At 36.2% G+C, this 6,051-nt stretch overlaps 1 pseudogene; it reads left to right on the top strand.

Moving 5' to 3' along the window:
* Positions 1–4,782: 4,782 nt before the first annotated feature.
* LOC137778216 (U6 spliceosomal RNA) lies at positions 4,783–4,882 on the top strand (annotated as a pseudogene).
* Positions 4,883–6,051: the final 1,169 nt, after the last annotated feature.

The raw sequence follows: 6,051 nt of genomic DNA, 5'->3' as shown, positions 1-6,051 counted from the left end.
TTTTATAATCTCTCATATCAATGTCAGAAGTACCCTGGAAACATATGTCAGATGCAGGAAGTGTTTAACAACTACTTTAAAAATTTGGCCAGATTTTAAACTGTATAGTGGAGCTAGTAGATAGAAGCAAGAATAGTATTTGAAAAACTTCTCCAGCATATTTCTCAATTATCTGATTTATGTTTGTTTCTATTATTCACCTTATCATACAGCTTCATGGAAGGTTGAGTATGTTCTTCCTTTTCCATTTTGGATTTCTTTTTTCTCTGTCCTGATATGACTGAAAAGGGTATTTGTATTGGTTAGCATTTTATTGGAGTTCATTCTATTTGAATTCATTGCTGTTACTAGGTGATAATTATCCTAAGATTTGGATGTCCAAACAAGATTTCCAACATTAAAATGATAATGGAAATAGTTTGATATTACAACCCATATTTATCTTCTCTGCTCTTAATTTTTTTTGCCAAAAACACCATGGGTTTAATAAGACTTAAGATGAAAGGATATTTATGTAGCCGTTTTATACCAAAGTCATACTTAGATGTTGTCACTAGATTATCATAAAAGAAGAAATTATTTCCTTACTCTTGGTTGCTGTGTAGCCAAGCCAATTGTAAGTCAGCTAAAAACAATAAATACATAATTATTTGAGCTGATCTTCACCATTGTCAATTATAGCTATGCCAAAACTTCTTGTAACAATATTGAATAATATGCCATACTAATCTGGCTAGGTTATTAGGACTAGATAATGTAAAACTGATGATTGTTTAGTGCTGAATTTTAGCAATCTGAATTAGGATTTTGCTTTGTTAACCAGTTGCCATAAAGCCGTCAGTATAGAAACACAAAAAAATTAAAGTCATAGATTCGTGAATAATTTAATGTTATACACTGTAATTTAGTGGGGGTGGGAGGGGGAGCAGGGGAGTTGGAAAGGGGACCTGGATATATTTATCAAAGAAAAGGTTACCAGAAGTGTTCATTAAAGGAATATTAGCCATCATCTAGTTCAAACCTCAAGCAGTATGGGTAGAAAACCAGGGCAAGAGAGGATATGATTGTGAAGGAGTTGGGGCTAAAACCTAGATCTCTAGGTACCTAGCCCAGCAGCTTATTCTTAACACACCTCTGGGTTTCAAGAAAAGCCTTGAGAAACCACACTCTTTGCTGTTGGCACTGCTGAGGTAATGATAGCGAAACCATTCCTTTTCCCTAATTTCCTTTCCTGAGTTTGGGTGATATTTTGGCCATTAAGACTCTCGCCCCATCTTGCCTACTATTGCACACTGGTATGTTACTTATTACATACTCAAAATAAGCTCTGTTATGTATTGTATATTTATTGTATTTTAATATATTTGAAATAAATAGCATGGATTTATTTTTTCTTACCTATTTTGATTAAGGCTATGTGATTTATGCAAATAATAGGCAGGTGATAGCACCCCTACATTACTAACAAGAATAAGACAGCCAGCAATTTTTCTGGCACTGAGAACTCTTCATGAGAATATATGTCTTATCTCCCCAAGTAAAGTATAACTATCTTGAGGGCTGGGATCCTCTCTCTCACACACACCTTCATGTCCCCACAGCATATGTGATAGACATAGACTTGGGTACAAACTGTTGACTGATTTGGGAAGAGAAGCTGCTTTTTGAAGAGACAAGGAGAACTGTATACCTGTATGGGAATGTGTAGAGTCACACATGTAAATACACAAGCAGACTTTGAGGCTGCCCTTAAGTAACTAGCAAGAAATCTCTTGTTGGTGATGCCAAAGTTTTCATAGGACCAGTTCTTATAAAGGAGCATGTTAGATAAATGCTGATGGCAGTTCAGTCACCCGTGTAGTAAGGATGATGATGAGACCTGATAGAATAGTTCATTCATGAGTGAAAAAAATATATATCATGGATGTTGTAGTTTTTTAGGAACAGAGGCATTTTCTTATAGCTTTCCCTGAATGTTACTGCCTTAAAAAATAATAATTGAGTAGCACTTCTTTCATAGTTGTACTTCTAGAAATTTCTCATAACTCAGTCTTCATGGCAGAAATGCTTTCATTAGGGCCTATATTAGTCTTAGTAGGTCAGGTATCTTAAATTAGAATGCCCAAGGAGGAAAGAGGAATCCCGAATGTTTGTTCTCATTGTACCGCACGTGAGCTTATGTGACTTGATCTTATATATGACTTGTTTTGTATCCTCTTAAGTGGGATTTTTCAGAATTAGAGATCCAAAATTAGGAAACATATTTGGAAGTGAATATACTCTAACAATTCAAGGTCTTCTTTATCTTTTATTTATTTATTTAATTTATTTATTTTTGGCTGCATTGGGTCTTCGTTGCTGCGTGCAGGCTTTCTCTAGTTGCGGTGAGCAGGGACTACTCTTCATTGCAGTGCACTTCTCTTGTTGCAGAGCACAGGCTCTTTATGACTTTTATGTTATTGCTGGTTGCTACAGTTGCATTTGCTTTTCTCTTGGGTTTTGTAGTTACTTGTAAGCACACCTTTCTAAGTTCTTACTTTCTTAAAAATGTGGAAATGTATTCTTTCATGGTGGCAGTAAGTCAAAATAATATTTCCTGTTTTTAAACTTTTGTCCAGATGTCCTAGGTCTCCAATGATCTGGGAGGAGGAGAGATGGGATTAAGTTGGATGTTGGTATTGGAAGAATTTTCTCTGTTGGCTTGATATTTTCTAGAAGCAGCTTATTTTTCCTCTTTACTATAGAAATGAAAAATAAAAAACTGAAAACTCCTAGCTCTGTTTTGCTATTAAGCATATATAACTCCAAATTTAACACATAGCTTCACAAAATATTTCCAGCGCCCTCTGACCCTACATAAAAGTACTTTCACTTATGGTATGAAATATACATTCCAATCAAATGTGGTATAAATATGTCGTAGGGTCATAATAAATTACAACTAAAGGGCCCTGGAGACCTTCTGGTTTGCCTTGCCCCTTCCTATGTCCTGTATCCCATCCACACGTTAGCAGTCAGGCCACTGTGCTCCCAGTGGGTTGTGATTTAGCCGTCGTCACCCATAGGGAGACCAGCTTACCCTGGTTTGCCTGGAACTTTCTTGGTTTTAGCACTAAACGCACCCCCATCCTGGGAAATCCCTTAGTCTCAGGTGAACTGGGACACTTGGTCACCCTAGTGTCAGAGCACACCTCAGAAACCTGGTTTTCAGACTTTTGATTCAGTACTCTTTGGACATACTTTTTTTTTTTTTTTTTTTGATAACTTCAGAAGGCACGAAGGATTTCTCTTAAAAATATTTTCTTTGGGACTTTGGGGCCCCTTTTTATAGGTCATATAAAAATCAGATGTTGCTTTTAGATGTCAGAAAGGAGGACTTGGGACCAGTGTACAGGGAACTCAGATTTTCAATAGAGTTGTTGTTTTTTTTTTAATTAATTTATCTTATTTATTTATTTTTGGCTGCATTGGGTCTTTGTTGCTGCGCGTGGGCTTTCTCTAGTTGCGGCGAGCGGGGGCTACTCTTCGTTGCGGTGTGCGGACTTCTCATTACGGTGGCTTGTCTTGTTGTAGAGCACGGGCTCTAGGTGTGTGGGCTTCAGTAGTTGTGGCACATGGACTCAGTAGTTGTGGCTCGCGGGCCCTAGAGCACAGGCTCAGTAGTTGTGGCACACGGGCTTAGTTGCTCTGCAGCATGTGGGATCTTCCCGGACCAGGGCTTGAACCCATGTCCCCTGCATTGGCAGGCGGATTCTTAACCACTGTGTCACCAGGGAAGCCCTTCAATAGAGTTTTTAAATTGCAAAACTTCACAGTTGTGCACTCATTCACATACATGCAAATAAGTGCAGTTATTTCATAGTTTATCATTGCATTATTTAGAAGGGCCAGGTTGAGAAATGTCATAGCTGAAGAGGAAGTAACATGGGTTGAAGCTTTAATGGCATGTTCTCGAAAAATTCCATTTTGGTCAGGGAAGGTTTCATACACTTCTCTGTTTGTTCAGCATGCTTTCATATGGTGTTTTGCTTCCTGCCTTTCCAGACCCATCTGTACTTGGAGGACTGGGCATATCAGTTCTGCCCCTGAAAAGTAAACTAATAATTTGCTGCCCCATGCTGTTGAGCCTTCCATAGACTTGTGAAATGTCATCCACAAGCACGATTATATTGTCCCATTCTGTCATTAACTTTTATTTTTCTTTTAGCAATTCCACACTTACACCTAAACTTTCAGATTTTTCCAATTCTCCCAGACATTCCCAATAAGCACTTAAACTTTTGACTGTTGGTGTAGCTCAATTGTGAGTTTATTATTTGTTACGGAATTGAATTGGATAATCTGCATTTTTGCTATAATTTGAACAAATTAATTTTATGTAGCTTTGATGAGCAACCTTTGATTTATATTTTAAACTATCAACACTATACCAATATACACTTAGTGGATGAAAGCCAGAGGGAGTATATATTATTTGGAGTTCACCTACCAGGACTAAGTAATGCTATATCATTTATGTCTGGAGTAGTGCTTTTACTTAATTTATGCAATGTTGTATTGAAACTAAAACTAAAATTTACCATGACTTTGTACTTGGTAGGTTTTCCCCTCCTAGACTTCAATTATTTTAATTGTTTTGAAATAATTCTATAATTCTGCCCATGACAGAGTGGAGGCCATTTGTAGTGTTTATTGTTATAAAATGTTTTTTTTTTTCCATTAGAGAAAAGAAGTGTTAGTAATGACAGGTGTTTTGCTGTATTAAAATACAGGGATTTTTGCTCGCTTCAGCAGCGCATATACTAAAATTGGAGCAATACAGAGATTAGCATGGCCCCTGCGCGAGGATGACACGCAAATTCATGAAGCGTTCCATATTTTAAAAAATAAAATAAAATACAGGGATTTATTCAACTTAACATATTGCTTTTTAACTGTACGTTACAAACTTGATCTTGGAGCTCCAGTGGAATTCCATGCTTTCCTTCTCTACAATGCAGAGGGCAGGAGAATTTTACTGCCTTAGTGGAGAGCAGTGTTTGAGTTTAAATCCTCGACTCTGATACAAGAGAATTGTGTGTGTGGCCATAGCTGTGCATATTTTTTTTTCCTCATTTTTTTAGCCATAACCACTCTTTCATATGAAACATTTGGAAGTAAAATGCAAAATTATGAAATCAATATAATGCTTAGCTTTCAGGTCCATGTGAAAGGCTGTTTATTTTTGTTCATTTAACAGAAGTGGAAAGTTTAGATTTTTTTTTTGCTTTGAGATAAACTGCCTAACTTCTTACCTGTGTTTTTATTCATTCAATAATCTTTACCATTGGAAGGTTTTTTTTAAAAAAAAAAATAATACAAATTATATAAGTATAGTATAGTTTTATATAAATATAGTATAGTTTTAAAATTAGAATAATGGGTCATCGTCCCCTTCTTGAAAGCTTTGGCTTACATAAGGAAAATCACCTTTAATTAGCTCTTCCAGTCACTCAGTTTAAAAAGGTCGGAAAGAAATTGAGCATATGTATGTTTGTGTCTTTTTCTTAAATACAGTTTTTATTTATGCCCTTTTCTGTGCTGCAGTGCATGGCAGAGATAGGAGCATTGTAGCATGCAAGAAATAATTAGGTGCATCCCCTTTTTGTAATAAATAGGTTTCCAAACATTAGTATGAAAAAAAATTTTTGTAAATTTCCTCATATTTCATGTACACAATAATGGATGTGTATAGGAATTCGGTTAGGGAATCCTTTTAACCTGTGAGTTATCCTTCTGTTGTGTTATTGTTCCCTGAACTGTATGTTTTTTAGATTTGACTTTTCATGTATGTAAGAATGAGGTCTCTTGTGAAGAATATACTTGCATGGGGATCAGACTCATATCAAATTATTGAAAAGCTGCTATGTGTGAAATCAGATTTGAGGAATTAGAACATTTAACTTAATGAGAATTGTTATCAGCTAATTTTTATTAGCTTTTGGATGTGATTTCCTGATCCCCTCAAAAGTTTTCTAAGGGGTAGCTGAAGATGAAAGGGTGGCTACCTTC

The sequence above is a fragment of the Eschrichtius robustus genome, chromosome 15 (genome assembly GCF_028021215.1).
Source record: "Eschrichtius robustus isolate mEscRob2 chromosome 15, mEscRob2.pri, whole genome shotgun sequence".
NCBI lineage: Eukaryota > Metazoa > Chordata > Mammalia > Artiodactyla > Eschrichtiidae > Eschrichtius > Eschrichtius robustus.
This window is presented reverse-complemented; position numbering and strand designations above follow the sequence as displayed.